This window comes from Polistes fuscatus, unplaced genomic scaffold (genome assembly GCF_010416935.1).
Source record: "Polistes fuscatus isolate 324 unplaced genomic scaffold, CU_Pfus_HIC Scaffold10, whole genome shotgun sequence".
Classification (NCBI taxonomy): domain Eukaryota; kingdom Metazoa; phylum Arthropoda; class Insecta; order Hymenoptera; family Vespidae; genus Polistes; species Polistes fuscatus.
The window spans coordinates 1187936-1213902 of NW_025112998.1; the positions used below are offsets into that span (position 1 = coordinate 1187936).

Consider the following 25967-nt stretch of genomic DNA (forward strand, 5'->3'; position numbering starts at 1 on the left):
CAAAAAGTGGCGCACGTGGGAAGGCGTGGGGGGGGGAGGGAGTCAAAGTCAAAGAAGGAAGAAAGGGGTAAGATTAAGAGAGTGGGAAAAAAAATAACAAAAACAGAGAACAACAACAACAAGAATAAAAAAAAGAAAGGAATGTAATAAGAAGAGGGAGTTTGTGGTCAGGTAGAGTCTTTAGAGATAGACGTAGTTGTGTGTAGAGGGGTAAAGGGGGGTTGGGGGTAAGAATAAGAAGAGGGAAGGAGACTTGGAAGGTAGAAAGTAGGAGGTGGATGAGGTGGATGAGGATGACGGGGAAGGAGAAAGGGAAGAAAGGGGGGTGCGAGAGAGGGATCGGCGGCAGCCGACGCCGTTTGTGGCTTTCGGCCGAGTCTGCTCGGCTCTGCTCGCTCAGTCGCACTCGAACCGCGCATCGGTCAGGGTCGTGCGCGTCACCCTCCTTACCCTCGCAAAGAGTGTTTTACCCCTTTTCGTGTCATCGCCGCGTGTACGCGTATCGTTCTATACTATACTGCAATCTATCTCTATCTCTCTCACTCACCCTTTATCCATCTTTCTCCGGATCTACCAACAACCCGCACGATACCACACAACACTATGGAACATGCGTTGTTTACCGACGACTCTTCCCGTTAAACACGCCCCGGTGAATAAACCAATAAGTCCTCGTCGTCAGAACTTTGCTTGATTGAAATTGAAATTCTCTCTCTCCCTCTCTCTATCTATCTCTCTCTATTTCTATCTCTTTCTCTATCTCTATCTCTCTCTCTCTCTCAAGCGCGTAAGAAGAAAGAAGAAGAAATAAATCAAAAAGAAAAAGTATATCGTTCTCCTGTGTCCGCGGCTTCGATCGGATCGTTAAGTTTGTTTTTTTTTTCCCCTTCTTTGTTTGTTTTTATATATAAATTTTATCCTTATCTCCGGATGGAAGAATAATAATGACAGTGTGAGGATGTTCAAGTGAGACGATCGTTTCTTTATAGTGGTCGGTGTATACTTTTTACTGCTTTTTTTTTTTTATTTTATTTTTTTACTCTGAATACTTCTCTATTTTCAACGTGTATAACATATATATATATGTATATATTTATTTAATCTCTTGAGAAAGAAAAAAATTCCGGAAGAAAAGGAGGATAGTAATCAGTGACACCTAGTTGGAAACTTCTTGTCATCATTTCTGATACTCTTGAAGAAATAGTCAGCTTCAACTGGACCGAACCGTTCTCTTTCACAAATAACTTTGGATTATCTGGTGAGTACGAAACTTACCTAGAAAGAGATGGATTGCCCTCGGCGTAATCTACCGGTGACACGACCTAACCTTCATAAGGGATGGTCGTCCCGCGCTGCTATCTTTCTCTCTCTCCCTCTTTCTCTTTCGTTCTTTCATCCCCCTCTCTTTCTTTCTCTCCCTCTCTCTCTCTCTCTATATATATATATATATCGTGCTATTTGCAACTCTTTTCAACCCTTTACTCTTGACAAACATTTTTCCTACTTCGTAATAAGTTTTTTCTTTTTCTTTTTTTTTTTTTACCGACCAATGTATACCCTATCTGTTTGACGATACGTGTGACGGATGATGTTTAATCTTATTTGATGACAAGATAGTGAATCCATCGAGCTTATCTACACCTAAACAACCCCTTTCCTGAAATTGATGATACTCGACGTACCATCGTGGTAAGAACAAGTGTTTACGATATCGTTCTGAAGTAAAGTATCATCCAAAACTCTTACGTTCTGAAGACGTTCTTGACAGAAATCTGACACATACGTGATCGTCCGCAAATTTCCTGTTTCCCTTCCTTTTTTTCTTTTTTTTTTCTTTTTTTTTTTTCGATATCATTTCAACACGATCGAGAAAATACTCTCGTTAATCATTTTTCTTGATTTCAATTTGATAAACGTTCCAGAAAAATTTAGTATCATTTATACGAATACATTTTTATTCGCAAAGATTTGTCCCGTCCTTCTTTTGATAATTTTCCCGAGAAATTTCTTTCTCTTTTTTCAACGTTACTCGAAAGTTTCTTCTATAATACTTCTATTCACTTTGAAAAGAAAAAAAAAGAAAAAAGAAAAAGAAAGAAAGGAAAAACGGAGACTCGATAATTTTATGTATGAAGCGAAGTGGGAGATGTTAAAGATTACAGAAGGCTTCATCGGTGAGTAGAAGGTGACCTATAAATATTCACCGTCTTTTCGTACTCCATTGTCGTAAAATATACGAAAAGTTTTCGATCTAAAGAACGGACCGCGGGGTGCGGGGGGGGGTTGAAGGATTGGAGGGTGAAGTGTGATGTTGTCCTGTATACCGAATGAATAAATGCATCGTTCGGTGTTCTTCTTCCCAAGGTTTACTCGTCCTTCAACTTTTCGAATATTCGCATATGTTTTTTTTTCCACCCCTCCTAGTGTGACGTTTTTTTCTTACGCTTAGAACGCTGAAGTTAAGAGAGACGCTGTTTAAAAATCTCGCGAATCGTATAGTAAGAAGGAAATATTTTACAAAATGTAATATTCAAGAAAATAAAATAAAAATATAAAAACGTGTAATATAAATCTTTAGAAAAATGTATAAAACGATTCGTGCACTTTTTTTTCTATTTTTATTTTATTTTATTTTTTTTATATAGTCCAGTTCGAAAGAAAACGTATATATCCGTAATATTACGATAAATAAATAAAAAAGAAATGTAAAGAACGCGTAAATGGAAAAAAGAAAGAATGAAAGAAGGAAGAGTAAATCCTGTCGCTAATTGGTTAATGTTCTTCATTAAGGACGGACGCTTTAGAAAGCAAAAGAAGATTAAAAACGGCTGTCGCTTAGTTGAAAGGATAAAGAAGTGGAGAACTCGGAAAGAATTCTTTTATCGGATTCCCTATGGCTCGAGTTAAATCGATCGTCGGTAATCACGATTCGTGTTTTTGACGTTTAAACATTGTATCTAGGTACGATGATTTATACCCCTTGCGGCAGTGAAAATGTTAAAGCGTCGATCGTCTAGAGAAGAAAATAATAAAATGTACGACATATTGTTTTCTTATATTTTAGTACTGTTACCATGGAAACGAAGTGGGGAAGGGGGGTGGGGTTTAGATTCATGCTCGAATTGGTACCGTGGGGTGATTTGTTATACTTCATAGGGTTGTAACTTCTCCGTCGTTCTTAAGAATGACCTTAAAGTTCTACCCATACACCCGTGTGACCTACGTTACACGTGATCTGGCAATTAGGTATGGTGGTCAAGCATTTACTTCGGTGGTCAAAGGAACGATATTTTTGTTCTTGTAATGTCTCTACCGTCTAGGAAAGAAATGAGAAAGAAAAATGTTTGACGAATCTATTTGTTTGATTTCGGAATTTTTCTTTCATTCCTTTTTATCATTTTTTTTTCTTTTTTTTTTGTTGAAGTATATAGATACTAGTGCGTTTGCAATTTTTTGATTCGATTTCGAGCAAATTGACAGAATCAATCGACGGTAACGTTGTTCGTTGGTTTCCAGTATAATATAATGTATAACTGTAGTTGAAAAATAATCAATGAGAGATCATATCGCTGTTGAATCGAATTTTGACATTTTACATTCGATACGTTAGCGTTGCAATTTAATTTCGTCGGTTCGTGAATTTTCATTTGCAGTGTCCACATTTATCGTTACCTTCTACCTATTTACCTTTACCCAATGAGCTCACTTTTATTGCAAATGTATAATAATATATAATGAAATTGATGATCCGCTTATGTCATCTGAAATTAAATATTACACAAATTTTATATTTTTTTTCCATAATATCTTTCTCTGGTAATTCATGTATCGTTTAATCGATGATAAAATGTCGACTTATTCAAATATTAATAATCTTTCAAATCAAATACTAACGGAAGATTGTTAATAATTTTTAAATAAACACATTCACACAACCCCAACATAATTAAATTATCTCACGTAGAAATAACTTTTGTAAATAATATTGCAAATATATTTAACATAAATCGCGTTTCTCGTAAAAAATATATTCATACGTATTTTTAATTAAATAAAAATAAAATGACACACACACACACAAAAAGTTAGGTCGATACGAAATAATTTGCCATGTAAGTATTAAGTATTAACCGTAACGATCATAAGTGCAACACACTGTTCTACAAGAATGGCAAAGGTCGAAGTGGTCTCGTACGACGTTTCGATTTCTGCACGGTGCAAGAAAGTATGAGAAATTGAAAGATTCGAGATAGGTGAGGTCGAGGCAGGTCTCTTATAAAGAAAGAAAGAAAGAAAGAGAGGGAAAAATAAAGAAAGAAAGAGACGTGTAAGGTCTCAGCACAGAGTCGCGTGAGACCGAGTGACTTATACCCACGTCTTTACTACACGAGAATACACTTATGCGCCAAGGCATTCATTTTCCGCTATCGTGAACTATACTCTCTTTCTCTTTCTCTTTTTCTCCCTCTTTATTTCCTTCTCCCTCTTTCTTTCTTATCCTCACTTGGCCGAGCAAGCAAAGAGATTGAAAAATTCTAGATAAGATGTTAAACTATCGTACCAACTTACCACAATCGAACTTCCCTTTTCGCGCGTGTCTCTTCAATACTTTTCCCATCAAATCGCAAAAATGACGAAATAACGAGTACAAACGTTTTAATACTTTTCAAATTGTCACGGCCGAGATAAAATATTCAAATATTTTTTCATTAAAAAAGGTAAAACTCTTGTTCATATTTGTTTTTCGTTTCTCTCGCGATAAATTGAAAATTGCTTAGGAAGGTATGATTTAAGCTTCTCAAATAATATATGTGTATACGTACGTAGATACGTATTTGGTGAATGTACAGGAAACAGGCCGTTAAAATAAAGAATCGTTCCTATCTACCGGCACCTGTCCCCCTGCTCCACCCTCCCTCCTATGTTTCACAGATCGAGGAAAAAATATGTTTTACCAAGAGAGACCTTACTCGTGAATTATTGTTCGGTAGGGATCGTATAAACGAGTTTCTCCAATCGCGAGAGAACCGGGCTTTACGTTTGACGATACACTAGCATAAAATCCAAAACTCATCGTATTTGCTGAAATTAATCGTCGCCGGACTCACTGTTGCCAGCTGAAATGCACGAAGTTACGAATTCCTTCCACTCGTTCTCATACCCCGACGACCCCCTTTAGTCCCCCTGTTCTGCCTTTCCCTTCTCTTCCCCTCTGCTCCTCTTCCCTGAAGTCCCAACGAACTAGCTTCACTTCGGTCCGTGCATATTTCGAATGACAACACGAAATTATTTACCGCGCGTTTGCACACGAGTCTCGTATTAATGTCTTTCAGCTAGGTACCCTACCTTCCATGTATATATATATATGTAATACTCGTACATATCTATCTGCATTTTATAAAACTATACTTCGTTGGACTCGGGGAACGTCGACGTTGGCGCACGTGCGTGCTAATTATACGCTTAATTACGAAATGATTACCTGTAAAATGCCTTCTAATTAACGATCATGTACGGTGCAATGCTCTTTCATTAGAGAGCTAGCCTTGTATACGAATCAGGCGTGGAATAAATTATAAATATGATTTATAATCGTATTCGGTGAAACACCCGCGGCATGTATTCGGAAAATTGTTACCATCGATGAATTTACCTCTTTCTCTCTCTGTCTCTCTGTCTCTCTTTCTCCCCTTTCACCCTTTCTCATTTCTCTCTGTTTTTGCATGGAAATAATCGTTTCAACTGTGCGTCTGAAAAATCAGAGATTTAATGGTAACGTCAAACAATGTCTAAAACAGATATATATGCATATGTATATTATAATTTAATGAATTCGTGTTAATGCGGTGGAAAACATGCCCGGGGAGTTAGCATGATTCATAAAAGGTTTCTGCAGAGAAACGAAACGAATACCTACACTTTCTTTCCTAGTTGTATCGTTAATGCATACACACCGGCGTATCGTAGGTGGTAGCCCGTTTACGAGCTGTCATATACGGTATAATGCGAAAACCAGTGTACTTTTCAATGGAGAGATAGACCAAAAAAAAATGGAAAGTATGAAAGAAATAAAAAGAAAAAGAGCATTTAAAATTTCCATTTGTTCGTAATACGCAGTCATTCCTATCACGAACCTCACAATCGGACAAAAAAGAACACAATGCGGGGGTTGGTAACCGAAGCGAAAGCTCGTCTCGGCTAGCGCTGTTTCGAGTGGATGAAAAGGTGTGCATGAAAATGTTTTGAAGTATAATGGTGGTGCTTGACCGAAATAGCAAGCCACGGTGGAGTCGAGAAAGTGTTCTCAAAGGCTGTGATACTTGCAACGTGACTACTGTACTCTCGTGTTCGCATCGTCTGTCGGAGATAGGCATGGAAGTGGTAATGGTACCTTTGAGGAGTAGAAAAGAATACACTGAGAAAGAGATAGAGAATGCTTTCTCAAGAGTTTCATACGTTTTTAAGGATTTCGATTCGTGTTAGACGTGTTTTAGATACATATACTATATATATATTTTTGTTTAAGTGACAAGAACTCGTTCCTTCAAATGAATTCTTCAAAAGCGTTTGTGTACCATGTGTCCTTATCTTCTGCATGATATTACTATAAAGGAGTACGTGCTCTCTTTGCCGGTACTAATTAAAATGCAAATTTTCTTGTAACGTTTGTCGCGTCAGACATTTTCGGATGAATTAGATTCGGTATTTGCGAAGGAAGCATTTCAAATCATCGGTAATTGCGTTAATTTGTTAGTACGTACAATAATATTAACACTTAACCAATCGAAAGAAGAAATCTCCCACTTTTATCTTTACCTGTATTTTGTCTTATTTTTTCGTAATTCATTGAATACTTTTATGCATTCTTTTTTTTATAAATTGGTACATTAAAATAATTTCCAAACGATCTTTGTATTTTAAGTTCACGTTACGTGCGAAAAATGCACCATGTGCAGCATATGGTTGACTCTGATGCGTGCAGTTGGATAAGTGTTAACGTAAAAGTAATTAAAAGACTTAACATTGAATCGGATTGACTTGATTGGGTGTTAAATTATATCAACCAGGTGTATAAAATCGGTTGAAATGAAATGGTTTATTCAAACCAGGTCAAGATGAAGTAAATTCTAAATATCAAACAAAACATCAAACATTTCGACGTAACAGTCAGAAATCGTAAAGGATTAAGTAACAATTGAAGGATGCGCATTCGAGGTCTATTTTAGCTTGGAATAATCCTATTTACAAACTAATTTGTGAAATTGAAATGTGCATATGCATCGGCAGAAATAGAGATAAATTTCAGCATGAACTATATTTCGATTTTAATTATAAATCTGTTAATCTCTTTCATCGAACTCGATCTTATAAGATACTTATGTTTCCTTCATGTATCTGGCAAACCTTTCATCCGTAGCTGAAACTCAAAATGTACTTTATACGGTTGAAAATCCACTTTTATCCATGTAAGAGCTAGTGCCATGCTGAGCTTAAAGAGAAAGAGAGAGAGAGAGAGAGAGAGACTTACTGTCAATTTAACTTTTGAGATTGACTCGCTACGAAATTTAATTTTCTTAGAAAGTTAAACCTTTGCGAGATCAACAGCACGAACTCGAGTTGCTGTGATAAGAGGAATCTTTATTTTTTTTTTTTTTCTTATATATGTATATATATTTTTTTTTCCTGTAATCATAAGATGCATAACGGCATCAAAATGCGATCTGAAAGAAAACAAAGAGACTTTCAAAATTTCTGAATGGTTCTTCAATATAATAGGTAACTTGTTTCAATCTCATGCACGTTTCGTAATATCTACTCCTTTGATTATTATCAATACGAAAATCTTTTGAAGAAAATTCCTATAACAAGCTCTCGAACCGTTAACTCAAATTTTCCGACAAAAAAATAATTGATCCAATAATATCCTCATCTCTTTGAAGTAGAAATCCCTTTTATAACTAAAAGAGGACTAATTAATATCCACAGTTGTAAAGAAGAAAAAAAGAAAAAGAAAAAAAAACAAAGGATGAGATAAACAGAGTACGATACGCAACGTATCGGAAACACGATGAACGTTTCCAGGACACGTTCGTTGTAGGAGGAAGGATAAGGGTCTCATTGAAGATATCTGCCTAACATTATTGAAAATCCGTATGCGTCTGAGCAAGGTGGTGATAGCAGGTTGGGATGAGAAGAAAGTTTCTTTGGAGAAGGGAATAAGGAAGCCAAAGATACTTTGGTTCCCTTTTAGGTATTCGTGCATAAACGGCACTATGCCTGTAGCAATGTGGCAACGCGTTCGGTACTGAAGACACTAAAGGTGGGGAGGGGGGAATAAAGAGGGGAATAAAGAGAGGGGGTGGGAAGAGAGAGAGATAGAGAGAGAGAGTAGATTTCAGCAAGCGAGTGAACGCTCTCGTCTAGTTCGAGTCTATGTTGGTAGAGTAGGAAGAGACAAAGACCGGTAGCTTTAGAGAAACCACCTTCGTCTAACAGCGTTGGATAGAGAACACCCTAAGATTCCGGATATGCAACTTCGATGGGATAGTTTGCCGATGGAATTTCCTCGTGAATGCTCTGGCACGTCGCCCGTCTTTCGACTATCATCGACGCTGCGCGTAATCCCGTGGGAAAGATGGCTGCTTTCAGAAATAAGGGATGCTTCATAACTGTCGGATGAGTGCTTGCTTGACCGTACCGCAGGGGAATTTTGAAATTGCTGCGGTCATGGACAAACGCTTCTCTCCTCTTCTCGTATCTGTTAGTTTTAAGAGAGAGAGAGATAGAGAAAGTCCAGACTCTCCAAGGAACTATCTCTCATGAGATTAACAATGAATGAAAATTATACATGAAAGATTATAGATAAATTGTTAACTTGATGATTCGGTCTTAATAGAGACTGAGTTTATCTAATATATTTATAGTTGTACGTCTGATTCGTGTTGATTAATAATTATTTCTCTTTTTGGATACCTTGAATTATTGCAATTCGGTAAATAAAAGGAACAATGTGATGGAAGAAGCAGTTTGACAGATATTGTTGTACGATAAACTATTTTTCTTTCTCTTCTAAAGTGATAGCAAACTTTTAAAGATGATGACATTTTGTCAGTAGGAATAATATAATATTGAAATAACGTCTCTCTCTCTCTCTCGATAGAACAATTTTTATAGGCACAATCAAGTTTGATGTGAATTTGATTAGACCGGTAAAGTCTGGTACAAAAGTTGGGATAATTTTTTCGTCAACGATACGAAATACTTAAGTTCTCAATCTTTTGTTTTCTTTTTCTGGAAGTTATTTTCTTATATTCTTCGTTCTTTATCGTAACTCCTCATTATCAAATTCATTTAACGGGAGTCTTAACGGATGACTCGTTTTTTTTTTTCTTTTTTCTTTCTTTCGATACGATAAACATCGGAATAACAAACAACTCTTTGATTTAAAATTCCGTTGAAACGATTGTAAGTAGATTTGATGTAACAGGGACGTGCCGGGGAGGGGAGGGAAGGGGGGCGGTAGTTTAAGGGAAAAAAAAGTCAAATAAGAACTTTTAATATTCCGATATTGTTCAGAAAACTTTTGACAAGCAGTTATTTATTTTGATTACTACTTGACTCGCCCGTATAACGAGGCACGTTGATTTCTTTCAGAAGCGTGCTTTATACTTTTCTTTTGAGCGACGTTATTTAAGTATCCTTACAACATAAATTATTCTTAACAATAAGAGAATAATGGGGACTGGGGCGGGGGCGGGGGGACTGAGGGAAAAGATCAAGTGATTTTTAATTCTGTTATATACATCGAAGATAACGAATAGGATTCGTCTAAAAAAGAAGAAAAGAAATATGGACAGAAATATTTATTATCATCATGTGTGGGGGAATTGATATACAAATGAGAATACTTAAACGACAAATGATATTTAAATGACTCCTTTTAAAAACTTAATTCACAATATATATGTTCGTATAATAAATTTGATGGGTTTCTATTTTTCCTATGGTAAATGCAACCAGATAGTAGAAAATAAAAACGTTTGGAATTTATTGACAAGGAAAATAAGAGATTCGTATTCCGCGTAGCATAACATCGAAGGAGGAAATTTAAAAAGAAAAATTTTCTAGAAATAGACAGTAAGAGAAAAAGAATGAAAGAGAGAGAGAGAGAGAGAGAGAGAAAGAGAGAGAGAGAGGAAAAGAGAAATCGATTCTTCCCCGGTGTTGCGTAGATGCAACAAAATATTATTAGGTCGGAAAGCTTGTTTTCCCTCTTTCTACTCGTTTTAAATTCATTTGGTTACGCGAAGCGAAAAATTACGCGAATGCCATGCTTCGTTTTGGACTTTATCGGCTTTAATGTCACCGTACGGGCCAATATTAAACACGATATAAACGGCTGGTCGCGCCCAATTTGGTAGGAACCCGTAACTGGGGAGTAAAAAATGTGTGACTGCTCGAATAAGAGAGAGAGAGACAGAGTGAGGGGGAAAAAGAAGGAAAGAGAAAGAGGAGGAGGAGGAGGAGGAAAAGGAGGAGAAAGGTATATAATTCCAGAATATGTGTACATGTGAGTCTCGCTAGTGCAAAAGTACCTCTATGGGATACGTTTTATTCTACACGACGGACATGCCGTATCAGCGAGTTGAAACTGGAGCATGCTGCTTTTGCGTACGACAAAGGGAAAGAAAGAGTCTATAGGGTAACCATTTTCTCACCCTTGCGACGCGCTACTGCAACGAGTTTTTTCTAAGCTAGTTCATGACTAGGAAAGAGAGAGAGAGACGAGCAAATATTTTAAAACGGCTGATAACTGCTATCGCGCGTGAAAAACCTACTACCCCTTTCTCCATTCGTTTTTCTTTTATCTTTTGTGATTTTTTTGTTTCTTTCTTTCTTTATAAAAGAGAAACTTATACGTATAATAATATATATATGTATATCGTTTATATTAAACCAAAAGTCACCGAGTAAAATTCGTACGTTAATCTTTTAATAATTGCTCGCGTCAGATTTATTTGTTTTTTTTTTTTAATGAGAAAAATCGTATGGATTTTATCAATAACGTAAATTATTATTGACGTTTTTTAAAGAATAATATATAAATGGACAAATTGTTGATGAAATTCTATAGAATAATGTAATAATATCTACAGAATTTATTATCAACGAAAAGAGTATGGTGTAGTTACTTTCGCTCGAACGTGGACGATTAAATGCTAACAATTTGATGAATAGAATAAAGAGAAAGAAAATAGGAATAGAGTACAAAGTAAAAAAAACTACGAGTGGAAGGTAAAATTTTGTTTGGAAGAGCATTCTTTCATGAAAATCACAAAGTAAGCTTTGTTCTTCAGTAAGTAAGATCACGTACTCGTCATTAAATTAAACAGAATGTTCCGTTTCTGCAAACAAATCGGTATACTAGGGTAGGTAGTGTGTGAGTAACAAAAAGAAAGAGAGTTAAAGTGTTTGTGTATGTATACGTGTGTATGTGTTGATACTAGCAGGGCCGATTGCCTCTTTTCTTTGGGCCAGCCTTTCAGAGTTTCTCGATAGTAGAAAAATCGAAGGTCTGTCTTTCTTATTCACTCACTCTCTCTCACTCTCTCTCTCTTTTTCTCTCTTGCTCTCGATCGAAGCAGTGTACGCTTCTCATCCTTTTCGTTTACTCCTAACTTTCGATTCAATATAATCCTCCTCCAGCTACTTTTTTTTTTTCACTTCTTCTTTCACGTGTCGGCAATATCTCCTCCTACCCGTTGGCAGGATTTCTTAAGAACTTTTTTCTTCTCCTTTTTTTTTTTATATCCATCGATCGAGCAGGATATATCATTTATTTTTTTTTTTTCTTTTTTGTTTTCCCTTAACAAGTTTGACGATTATGTAAAATCCACGATAGATATACGAACCCCCAGCGAACGAGTTTGGTTACAAACGAACAGCGTTAACGTTAAATTTCGATTGAATTTCTCTAACATATTCTGGGCCAAACTATTCGAAAGAATTAAGAATCGATAATTGAAATTCCTAAAAGAAGTTCACTTGGAAAAATGTTAAAAGCATTGAAATAGAAGGGATTTACCTGTTTTGAACCCTTTTATATCGCATACTCTCTCTCTCTCTCTCTCTCTCTACGTCTGTAAAGATCTTGAAGCAAAGAACGTTGAAAGTTTCAAGCTACTTGCATTTACTTGAGTTATCGTATTCTCTCTCTCTCTCTTAGTTTTTCTTTATTTCCATCTTTCTATATCTCTTTTTCCGGTATGTTTATCTCTCTTTCTACCTTTTTGCGGACAGTAAAGCGAGGTCGTAGGTCAACAAAGTAAATTTACGCCGATGAGAAAATTCCACGCGTATTTGCTTGCCCGGAATAGAACGCGAAATGAAATTTTCGTAAACTCGTTCTAGGATAAAATCGAATTTGTTATTGCCTAAGCGAACTATTACTATACTATGGTTCATCCATGTACCGAATTGTTACAGACATATTCACTGTAAACGTTCATTTCATACCTTCCTAACTACGTTTCTATTTAAGAAGGCGTCAAAGAAGGCGGCAAATAAAAAACAAACGAAAGAAAAATGAAAAATTCAAAGGGAAACATCTTAACGTATTACCTAAACGAACGAACCTTACTTTTAAACGAAAACAAAAGTAAACTTTTTTAATTTTCCCCAATTTCCTCCTCGAAGTATTTTATTTTTTTTCTTTTACAAATAAAAATCGACGAATTTTAGAGAGGGAAAAAAAAATCGAAGCGTTCGACTGAGCCGTCGTTGAAAAGATAAAATAATAAACTTTCTCGGAAAATTTTCGAACGGAAAATAAAAAAGAAACTAAGGGAAATAGAGAATAAAGTGCAACGTCGAAACGTCAAAGTTAAATTTCGTTCTTTCGATCGAAGTACTAATCTTTAACGCACACACACACACACACACACACAAACACACACAAACTATATATATATATAAAAGAAACCTTACTTTACTGTAATTCGAAATTGTTTTTCGATACTCGAAACGTTATCGAAAGATATGCAAATTTTAATGCAACAGCCTTAAAGAGGACATTTCAGGATACAGAGTATGCCAGTACAGTTGAAATGGCCAGGGAGAGGAGGTGATGGGGGTAAGGGGGTGGTCAATAAAATTTGCAGCAAATTTTTTCCACGCGAGTGTTGTTTTCTATTTTTCTTTTTTTTCTTTTTTTTCTTTTCAATCCAGGATTAAGCGATCCGCGTTAGTCTTTATTCAACCTTTTTTTCCGTGGTGGTGAGATAGATAGACAGATAGATAGATAGATAGATAGATAGAATGTCTGGCTATTAAGCAAGATATTGATTCGCGGTTAGCCAAATTAAATGACTGTATACCTGGGACGATTTTGGCATATTAACTCGGAGCATTGACCGAACTATCAACGAGAACGCTATAGAAGTTTCTCTCTCTTTACAACTGCCCCCTTCCCCCTTCCTTCCTCTCTCCTCTCTCCTCTTTCTCACCATTTAACATATCCTCAATAGTCGATAATAATTTGAACGTACTAACGAAGTTGTTTTTTTTTTTCTATGATATCTCAACAAAGCTTCGATTCGAACCAACTGCCACCCGACTGCATATAAAAAGAAAAAAAAAAGAGGAAAAAAAATATCGATAATGGTCACGTTTATTCGACGATAATAGTTAATATAAAATCGACCACCACTTATACTCGCGACTGGATTGGAAGTTTGTCGAGGTGGGTTATTATTGCTAAAGATTTGCCAGAATGACGGAGGAGAATTAATGAAAATACCGGGGAGGCCGAGCATTGCTGCTGGTTTAAAAAGGGAACTTCGCTTGGAGTATTAAAAAAAAAAAAAGAAAAAAAAAGAGAAAAGAGGAAAAAATCTTTTCTATAGGTATTCGCGTGCATGCATACGTACGTAGCTGTTTTAAACGTAGACGAAATTATTAATTTAAAGATTAAAAAAAAAAAAAGGAAAAAATAGAGAAGAAAGAAAAAAAGAAGATATAAATTTATCATCGTATATTATTTGCCTTCCCCCACGTCCCCGTATTTTTTCGTTAAATTGTTACAAATTGTAAATTATTTTATCTACTTCTCTTTTTTCTTTCTTTTTTTTTTTTTGTTAACATATTTAATGAATTTTTCCTATGGTAATAGCTAGAGCTTTTTTCGTATCTTCGTATAACTGTCTTTCAAACGTTAAATTCGTGTGTTCGAATGTTTTTTTTATTTTTTATTAAAATACTCGAGCAATTTTTTGTAAAAATAGCATTGACAATTATTGTAATATTCGAGCATAAAAGTGGGGACGAAATATGTCCCGTTTTAATTTTGTTTACATCGACGAAAAGTCGAACGCGAGATTATTTTGAATTTTCAACGATCGTTCGTTTTTATGATTATTTCTTCTCAAGGTGTATAAATATATCGTTTCTCGTAAAAGCGTTCAATTTGATACGTACCGTTACAGTGTAAACTTCTCAGTTAATTATTATAACAGATAAAAATTTATTTTTTATCATTATTTAACGAATCGCAAAGGTAATTAAAATAACAATAAAGTAGTCTAAGATTATTTTTAATTATTAATAATCGTGTAAATTAATCTTTTGTATTTTTATTTTATTTTTTACTTTATCTTTGCATATTTTTAACTAGTTCAGTTCAATCGATTCATTTTGTTGGATAAAAATTCTTTCGAAATCAGATGGAAAGTAAAAGAGAGAGAGAGATGTTTCTCGTAGGAAGTACGATAAGTGTTTTTCGAAACTCGGTTCTGGTCTCATAACGTTCAAGTAGTTATAGTGTATAGGTATTAGGATTTGAAGAGTACTTAATACCAATTAACAATAGTTAACTGTAATGAGTTCATGAGTTGGTACCGATGATAGGTAGTAAGTGAAGGTATCTTCATGTTTCTGCCAAGGCTAAAGTATACCAACCACTCTTTTCTCATTCCTTTTGACTAATTTCACGGTATAACCATTTCCGAATGCACTCGGTCGTGATTCGAAAAGTTTTACTCGTCGAAAGTTTCGAGAATTTTCGGATGAGAGGAGAAAGATTTTCTCTCTTACAGGAAAGAGTGAAATAGAAAGACAAAAATAGAGATATAGAAAGATGGAAAAAGAAATAGAGAGAGAGAGAGAGAGAGAGAGAGAGAGAGAAAATCGGTAAGCATTTTCTCGAAACAGAATTCTTTCTTATTTTTTCCTATTTCTTTTTATTTTCTTCCTTCTTTCTTTCTCTCTCTCTCTCTCTCTCTTTCTATTCTATTTTCCTTCTCTTCGTTTTCTCCTTTCCTGTCTTTCTGTATCTCCCTTGCGTGGTTTTTAACCAGGATATTCGTGCGAACTTAATACCACGTCCATCGTATCGGCTTAACGTTTCTCTCGCGTAGTAACAGCAAAGCTTTCTTATTCCTCGATTTCGTCTTTAACAGACGACGTAGGCAGCTTATTTCGTAGCACGACTTTAGTAATCCTCTAGATTTTACCACGGCAAAAGATGGAGGAACGTTTTCTCTCTTTCTTTTTCATTGGTCCTCCTCGTTCGCGTCACTCAAGGTAAAAGAAATAAAATACAGTAGAAACAAAAATCGATACAGAGGGATGGATGATAATATTATCTGTGTTTTTCCTTGCAACAATTATTTATTATTTTTCTCTCTTTGTAATATATTTTTTATTATTATTATTATTATTACTTTTTATTAAATAATTCATTAAATAATTTCATTTTGTTTCAATTAATTATAATAATAATAATAATAATAATAATAATAATAATAATATGACATTTTATATTATATCGCATCAATATATTATTTAATAAGTAAGATATAATTATATTTTCTGTTGTTTGTAAATCAATATAAAACCGCATATATATATATATTACATTCGTGATACTCTTCAATACATGTTCAAACGATTGACAATTTTCTTTTCCCAAGGCGAACTAAACTGAGTGCACTAGTTCCTAGGTATTTTAGATTGATGGCTAGACCAAAGTAGATCCTATGTTGCTGGCAGAAACAGATGGGACCCAACACAACGCAAAAGAGAGACACGGAGAGAGAGAAAGAGAGATAGATAAGAGGTTCAATTGAAAATCTCGAGGGTTACTAAGTAGTATTTAATTGTACGTTACGTTCGAGTTGATCAGCGCAGTCGCATTACTGCATCGTATGAAAACAATTCCTAGACTCAATCCTACCTCCACACCCCCTTCCTGTCAACCACCACTACTATTCTATTTTACGATACTCATATATCTAACTTTTCAAACGTATTTAATTATCAACGTAAGTTTCACATTCGTATAAGTAAAGATTGAATTTTATTTATTATCCTTTGCATTGTTATAATGGATAAAAATATATAATAATTCAATACTTTATATAAGTAACCATATAAAATACTACAAATCATTATTAAAAATAATCCGATAACTGAGATAAAATACTTTTTTAAAAGATCGAACTCAAGCTTATACAATGTCCAATGGTAGTTTTTTTTTTTTATACGTGCAATATGCCTCTTTGAAACTTCGAAACACGAGCATGAAGATAAAAATATATATCAAAAAAAAAAGAGAAAAAAAGAAGAAAGAAGGGGGAATGTTTCAGTTCCATCCATAACTCCTCCTCCTCCTCCTCCTCTTCCTCTTCTACTCCCCTCTTTACCTTTCCTACATACATCTATCTCTCTTACTCACTCTTTGATAATCGAGAACGCTTTGCAGTCTGAAACCCGTGATATCCTCGGCTCTCTTTATCGCAAAAGCTTAAGAACGGCTTCATGTCATAAACGTTCCATTTCGTGGGCGATATGAAGGAAGAAAAATAAAGTGACTTTAAATCTAACGAAGGGAGGAAGAAGTAAATCAACGAGATACTACATACATACATACATACACACATACACATATATATATACATATACATGAGCTCTTTTGTACTTCCTATCTATCTTTTTCTCACTCATTTTCCTTCTTTTCTTTTCTTTTCTTTTCTTTTCTTTTCTTTTGACTTTCTTATTCTGCGTTTTAGCTTCCTCCGCTCAAGGTGAATCTTCCGATTCCGCGACTTTGCTATTTTTAGTTGGAACGTGTAAAGTCAGTGAAGTGCACCCCCTTTCCCCTTTTTACCTCGCTTCAAGAACGTTAAGCCCCTTTCGAGTGTCTTCTTTTCTTTGATATCGTAAGATTTACAACGTGTCATATTCGATCTAAGGAACTATGCAAGGGTCTAATTCTCATAACTGTTAGTGATTTTTGTGCAAGGGATATACTGAATCTTCTTTTAACGTGGTATTATAAAATCATGAATTTTGATTAAAAATTGGAACAATACTTTTACAATATTTTGATATATATATTGTTAAATTAAAAAATAGAAATTAATTTCATTTTGATATAGTATTGTATGCAGAAGATATACGAAAACATCTCGAAAAATTGAACATTGATCTAAATTGAGAAAGTATACCTATTGGCAATGAAGTAGTTTGTCAATGTTTGAACGCTTGTCAACGTTTCGAATGGATTCGAAAAAATAGAACAGAAGAAGAATCGAAAAAGCATGTTTTTTCTGGTTCCTTTTGTGAGTCCCCCCCCCATATCCTTTTTATTCGTACATTTTGTTCGGCGAACATCGGGAGGATCCAAGTGGTTTTAATAAAATCAAAGATAGGAAAAACACAGAAGTGAAAACATTTATACAAATACTTCGAGCAGAGGCTCTTTATGTAACGTTCCCAAAATTTAACTGGTTCGTTTAAATTTAGTAAGTACCTTTGGTTAGCGGTCTGTCGTGTATTAGCCATGATCCAAATTATCGACTTGGTCAAATAAATTAGAAACCTCGAGCGTTAATGGTTCGACGAATTTTTCGAAGCATAAATGGATAGTCGCCGAGGGATTTGGGTAATTAGGACGATTTCGTAATTACGATTAAAACGTGCTAATTGGCAGGACTAAAGTGTATTTAGATATTTATCCTTTGGTAAAAGGATAGAAAAATTTCTCATACGCGTTTCGTAATATTAAACGTAAAACTTATAAAACGTTAACGATTCTCTAGCAATAAGTCAAATAATTTGAACGATATAAATGTGATTTGGGTGATTCGAAAAGATGCGAATAAACGTTACTAATAAACTATGGTTATATTCGAATGAGGAAAATGGGTGTCGATCACAACTTCAGTCGGAATAATTCAAACGTCGAATTTCTCTCTCTGTTTCTCCTGTCTTTTCCTTTATACAGTTGCGCCTGTATGTCGGCTATTATCGATTTTCGGAACGTTTCGACGTGAAATCTCGACGTCGTTGGGAGACCTCGCGCTAACCACCATTCGCCACCCGTCGAGTTGACGTATTATCGATTATGTGCCTCCAACTATGAATAATCGCGGTGAACTTGTATGCCTGGGCTCTGCTGAAACTTTTGACGGAAAGGCGAGGTGGTTAACCGCAGGACAGATACGGAAGCAGACCAGAATCGAATCGTCTACTATCGTTATTAAGAACTTGATTGGAAGAACCTTCGACTGGCATAAATATGCAAATCATTCTATGGAAGAAAATTCCATTATCTTGGGGCTGGTTTCGTCGATCGATCCGATTCCCGATCGACAAATTTTATAATGAACCATCCGAACGGACATTAGTCCTGATTATAATAAGGATTGATCGTTCTGACGATGCAATTTCAAATACATATATATATACATAATTCGATGATAGATGTTTTGCATATACAGATAATTCATAGTCATATAATTATATTAATGTCCAATTTGAACTAGTATACGTGGTGTATACTGGATAGATGTCACGCGGCAACAAACAGTAGGTTCTTTTACGATCTAATCGTTTTTAGTTTCAACGTTCCACAGTTACCAGGATTCGTCTGGAATAACCTGAAATTCGATACTATATTCTATATAAAAAAAAAAAAGGAGGAAAAACCTACGGGGTGGGAGGAGAAAAAAAAATATTATCGTCTCACGTTACATGATCCCATTGGAGACTGCTGCTGCTGCTGCTGCTGCTGCCTATAACTCCTCCCCCCTCCCCATCGATAGCTGTTTCGCATTTCTCGTGGATATTTTTTTCGCGTATCGAAAATTTTTCTCCCGTACATTCTTTTATATACTCTTTTTTTTTTATTTATATCAAAAGATCGCGGAATGAGCTTTAACCACGCTAGGAATCATCGACGAATACGACTACGACGACTACGGAAAGATCAAATGCGATCGATCTTGCAGAAAATATACGGAGTCATGTTATTTAGTACGTTACCACGCGAAAGGAACAAACCCGACGGGGAGAGAGTATTGATTTTCCCGAAAATTTATATACCTACGTCAGATAGAAAGAGAAAGAGAGATAGAGATAGAGACAGAGATAGAGATAGAGAGAGAGAGAGAGAGAGAGAGAGAACTGTTTGTGACCAGCGTGAAATCGACGGGTGCGCGTGGTTTCGCGTTGTAATTTAATGCGGACAACGACAATTACGTTATGGACTTCGACGAGGCGTATGACACTTACATTTAAATTTACTTCTATGCGATACAATATATATAATATATATATATATACACTCCCTCCTACCACCCAAATATATCCCAGTCATACTAATCAAAATTATAAACGAATTCGTTTATCTACTTAAATGTTATCCCCTATTTTTTTCTTTTCTTTTTTTTTGTAGCATCGATACGCATCACTTCTTTGTCATCATCAAAAGAACAATAAAAAACACCAAACGAAAATAATATAAGAAAAAATCGTTGTCGTCGTTCTTGTAGCGTTGATTGTTTGGAATCTTAACCGAGCAAGAGAAAAGACATCGGTTTTCACGATAAACTTATCTCACCGTTATCAAACTAAAATGTGTAAGGAATTTCTTGGCACCTTGCGAAATCATCCATATTTCTCCTACAACTTTGCATTATCCAGAGAAAATAGGAATTCGATGCTTTTTAAAGAATGTCTTTCCCCTAACAATCGTTCGAATATTTTCGTGTATAAAGACTATATATACAACGTCATGAAAATGGTATTCGAGTTATTCCAATATTCAGAAATAGACGTAGACATAAGGTATAACTTGCATTTCTCTATCATTCTCTCCCCTCGTCTTTCCCCCCTCCCCCTCACCCCCACCACCACCACCACCTCTTTTCATCACTATCTTTATCTTCATAGCAGTCTACTTCTTCTTCTTCTTCTTCTTCTTCTTCTTGTCTCTTCTGTTGCATCTTCTTCTTCTTCTTCCACCATCGAAATGGTCTTCCGCGTTTCCAACCCCTTTCTCACACCCACCCCCCCTTACTTTCAGTCCTCACCGATCTTTTGTCTAGTTTCCCCTCTTTTCCCCATTCCATATCTTTCGGTGCACTCCTTTTGCACAAGAAGACGCTTTCCTGCCTTCTGTCTTTTGGTAAAAGTCTCCCAAGGCGTTTCCATTGTAGCCAACTCTCCGGTAGGAAAGTGGAATAACGCTTTCCTACGTTTCTTTCGGGATTCATATACGTAGATCTAAGTAGCCGGATGATATTTCCCTACCTACCTACGTCACTTCCACCATACACTTTTTACCTTTTTATTATGAAATATCTTTCTTTCTGTTATATATATATATATATGTATATTATTTTTCTTCTTATTTTATCTCATTTCTTTTCTCCTTTACTTATTTATTCTTTCCGTATTATTTCAATAACTACTTCCTTTCTGATACGATTTATTGGAATTCTCGTAATTGTATACAATTGCTAGTTCAATCTTATCAAAGATAAGGAAACTTATTCTTGGCAAGAATATCTTTTATTTATTTTATACGGTATAATCAAAAAATTGGAAATATTATTTCAGATATTATCCGTATATATGATATATATGCATAGTTAAACCATTTGTTTCGAAAAATATTATATATTATTATGCAATAACCATAGGATCAAATTTATGATAGAATTTTGTCACGAGAATTCGCAATATTAGAGATATAGTAGTTAATCAACGTAACGGCAAAAAAATATTTCTACATTTTTCATTTGATTTTCTTCGATTATTACATCGTATATTCGTGATATATATATATATATTATTTTCCTTTATTTTATTTTTCTTATTTCTCTAAAAAAAGATTAGCGATTATATGAAATTTGGATAACGACATTCCCAATAAACGGAAAATGCAGTTTAGATCGTGTAAGGTATATCGTTGATCGATCGATCGATGGATGGATGATGCACGCTTTTACTACAAGTCCACCATTCTATCTTCAATCTTCCGATAAACGATAAACGAAGACAGTTACGCCTTTTAAATCGATATTGGTTTTAGATTCCAGTTATGTATCGTATTATCCCGAAGTTTCTTTTTAAATCGACATTCTTTTCCTACCTACTACCTACCTACCGACCAACCGTTAAATTCACTTTTAACTAAGAAGAGAGAGAAAGAGAAAGAAAGACAGAGTCACTCTGTACATATCCTATGACTATGCATCGATGAACGTAAAGCTAGAAAGCCATTACGTGAGAGAATTTTCGGTGGTAACCGCGGCATAAGCTCGACCCCTTCCCCTTCTCCCGCACCCTATGCACAGAATAATTTAAAAGCTCATTAGCTCTGCCATTTCTTAAGTTCGGGGGATAATGTTGGCCCGAGGGTCGTTAGAGCTAAGGTCGCACACCCTTTTCTTTTCTACTACCCTTCCTCTTACTCTTTCTTCACCCCTTTGACTCTCTTTCTTTCTTTCTTTCTTGCTTTCTTTCTTTCTTTCTCTCTCTCTCCCACCCCTGTGTTCTTCATCTCCCTCTCTCTCTTTCCGTTGGTCCATGAATCGGAAGGAAAAGGGGTTTCTTCCTTTAAACGTTGGTGGTGGTCGTGTCGGCGCTGATGGCAGTGGGAGTGGCTCCCACACGTTCAACCACCAACTCCCTGTGCTTCATGGGGACTACTACGGGTATATAGTCTTCCTAGCCTTCTACCACATTGGTTTGTCGAACCATTAATCGGAACAGCTTTATACCCGGAGATTTATATTGGATTAGCTTGCGGAACTGCCGATGGTATAGTTTGAAGGCTCTGACCCAACGGGTAACTATCCTGCATCCCTTTCCATTTAATGAACGACGCCGATCGTGGAACGATGCTCAGCCGGTAAGATTTTCCTTCCTTCCTTCCTTCCTTCCTTATTTTCTTTCCTCTTCTTCTTTTTTTTCTTTTTTTTTTTATTTTTATCATAGAATTACGAGAGTTCTCTCTTTTCTACTATCTGGCAAGGGTTATTTTTATCTCTCTATCTTCGAAACTAAAAACTAGGATATTACTTTGAACCATCTCGAAAAGTTTTTTAATTGTTAAGAAAATACGCTCGAGTAGACAGTTATCCTGAAAATCTAATCATTTAATTTTATCCTTTTCTCTTAACGTTCGTTTTCTTAAATCAACCTCGTCAATGTTTTTTTTCTTTTTCTTTTCTTTTTCTTTTTGTTTGTGTTTTTTAGTCGAAGTACTATTCAACTAATGTTTACACGATTAAAATTATAAATTATATTTTTAATCGTGTTTATTATTATTATTTTCTTCTTCCTCCCTCCTATCTACCTCCTCTCTCTCTCTCTCTCTCTCCTTACTTCCTACTTTTTACTTAGAATTTCTATTTTTTCTTTGTTATTTCGTTCAATTTAGTTTTATTCCTTCGTCGTTTCTTTACTCGTTCGTAGATTCAACGCGATTTACTTAAAGTGGGACGTAACGCGCAGCTGGTGCCTCCTATTGTTTCCTTGAGTCTTGTAGGATTGACTTCGTTCCAAGGACCAAGTTAGGGTTCCTTTATCGATCCTTACGTCTATTTTTGAGCTTTCCCCGTTATCTTCTTCCTTCCTTCCTTCCTTCCTTCCTCCCTCCCTTTCTCCTTTTCCTTGTAGTCAAAGATCGCGTGCATCTGTTTTCCGTCGAATTCGTCTAATAGATCACTAATTATGATACTAAATCATCAAATCTCTCTTTCTCTCTCGTGTCAGTTGGAAATTCGTTTTTGATTTGTTGTCTATAAACTACCTCTCACATTGGTTGTTATTCATATTTATTGGCATCATTAGTTTCAAGTTATTTTAGTGCTGACCTATTCGCATTTAATATTCCCTCTGTTATCGGAATATTATTATTTCTTATTAAACGTTCGTAAATTTTAGAATCGTTAATTATAATATAAACGAATAATATTTGTCTTTCATCGGCGATCGACGATATTACCGTCGTTACAATAAAATTGATCTTACAAAATCTAATTATCATTAATTACGATCCAAAGAGATTTATATTTATAGATTTAAAAAGAATCACGTCAAAGTGAAATAATGGAAATATTCCTTGCTCCGAGATAAATTTGTCGCTTAAATTACGGAAGAAATGAAATCCGTTTTGTTGTAAATTTAATGCAATTTCAGATATTACATCTTCAATATTAATAGAGTTCTAGAGTAAAGATAGTGTGCATTGGATAATTGTAATAATAATAAGCATCGAGATAAAAGTATATTTTTTCTCGACGAACTCGAGAAAAAAAAAAAGAAAATTTTCACTTTTATACAATCTTACACGTCATTGAATATACTCGCTAATATTTTCGTATTAATTTAAAGATTTTTGATGAAAAAAAGAAAAAAATAAAAAGAAAAAAGAATCTATACGTAACTATTCTATTCTATCGTATCAAATTGGTATTGTAATAAGTGCTGTCTACATGCTTCGGCAAAGTTCTATCTATTATGTAATAATCGCCTTTGAAAAGTTATCGAGGGTCCCTCGACACCGAAAGATAAGAAACGATCGTGCTTTCACGTATGGAATATTAAGCTACGAGTCTGTAACGGACGTAACGTATTAACGTTTCGTCTTATATGTATATGTGTAACACTATATATATATATATAATATATATATATATATACTTATATAAGTTCGGTATTACACTTACCACTTATCGCGTAGCCCGATTCCTATTTTGAATAATGTTACGCGCTAGATACTCAGAATGCATATTCGACCAAGGTTAGATCTCATCTCGTCTTGAATTATGGAAGCCGGGGCACGTAGTAGCGTGCGACTTTACGACGGATTAATTAACCCTTAACCGACGACGAACGGCGTACTTCAATGAAAACGTTCTCTTTATTAAAGATCCCACGAATTATTTCAATATATTTTATCCCTATTTTTGTTTCTTATTTTTTTATTCGTAAAACAGCTTACATAGATTTAAGAAAAAGTATGCATATACCTGTAAAATGTAACTTTCTTAGATATCTTGAGGGAAGGAACGAGATAAGTCACGATAGATATTTGTCGGGTGTCCTCAATTTTTTTAAATCATGGAACCTTTAAGATTCTATATTTAAACTATTACCGGTTTAGTTTCAAATATATCTCAATTAAAACTCTTTTATTTTCAGATGATTTGAACCCCCAAAAATAAATATATTATTTCTTAAAAAAAAAAAAAAGAAACAAACAATAATTATTGATCAATATTCCTAAACTTTTACATGCAAGAAAACATGAGATAAAATATGATTTTGGCATCAGGGAAGGATTCCTTGAGACTTTTACCAAGTAAATCACCAGTTAAAGATTAATCCAAATGAATTATAATGTAAGTTAAACAATACGATATTTATTACGATAATAAAATAGCAAATTTATTGGAACTATTAAAAAGTATCTGTACGAATGAAAATCTCTGTCAGTAAAAAAGTAAAAGTTGTTGACAAGAACGTTGAGGAGAACGTTGACGTGGTTTATTACGCCTCCAATTCTCCTAGCAGGAAACGCGAGGCTGAAAATTTAGTTGGCGTTAAGTACTAAGGTAAAAGTGCACGTATTTCTTCACGCCTGGCATGCCAGTCGGCGCATTTTCCTACTTTGCAAGCATGGCAAAACGAATACGTACGTCCATACACGAGTAATGTGGAAAGAGCAAGCAAGGGTTGCAGTTGGTAGAAGAGAAAATATTCTCTCTCTGTACGTTGATGTCTCTGGACGATTCCGAGTTTCCCCCGTTGTCATAAATACTCTAATTTCTTGTCTCTTTCTATCTCTCCTCTCATTCCCCCAGGTTTTCCTATTTTTCTCTAAAGGAGACTGATGTGCTGCTAGTTGACTACATAATTGGTTCCTTTTATGAAATACCATACAATGAACTCTAACGAGGGTGAGTACCATTTTTCGTGATTCCCTCTCAAGCCCCGTATATAACATTTTGTATTTTGTTATTTTTTCTTTTTTCCTTTTATAATAAATTTAATATTTCATCATTTCTTCTACACGACGATCTCATTTGAAGTTGAACGAACGTATTGTATTTATAATATGTTATCTTATTTTCAGCAGAGTAATGGCATATCGTTCCGTTTATATATTCACAATAAGCAATTCAAAAACGTCGTCGTCGTAGTCGTCGTTGTCGTTTTCGCGTAATTTATATTACCTGACATTTAATTATAAATCTTTGTATGTAATATTCCTTTCAATCAAGTACCACCAACTTTTTATCGATTTAAAAACAAAAAAAACGACGGATGTATATATATTTCCTTTTAACGATATACCATTATTAATTATCATTAACGAAATCTAAATTAAAAAGACAAAAATTGCGACCCTTTTCAATTCTCATTTATAAACTCGCGTTTCTCTTAGACATTATAAATTTTGTCGTCGTTGTTTAAATAAAAGCTCGTGCGCAACCAACGGCAGCTGCAGCAGCATGGATGCGGGGGTGGAGTGGGGGAGGGAGGCGCGTGCCAGCATCGTAAAAACAACAATAAACGCAAATAATTGCATTCTCCGTTGGGTGGGTGAACGTGAGCTGACGGTAAAGTTTATCGAAAGAATGGTCGAGCCCTGGTAAGAGATCCAATGGGTA

The 25967-nt window shown here is 35.2% G+C and overlaps 1 protein-coding gene across 1 annotated transcript in view; it reads left to right on the forward strand.

The window, feature by feature from the left end:
* Window positions 1–402: 402 nt before the first annotated feature.
* Window positions 403–25967, forward strand: part of LOC122526141 (discoidin domain-containing receptor 2) — a 147765-nt gene continuing 122200 nt past the window's right edge. The window contains exons 1-2 of the mRNA XM_043649350.1: window positions 403–493; window positions 785–1258. The gene's annotated coding sequence lies outside the window, so the exon portion shown is untranslated. The remainder of the gene's footprint in view (window positions 494–784; window positions 1259–25967) is intronic.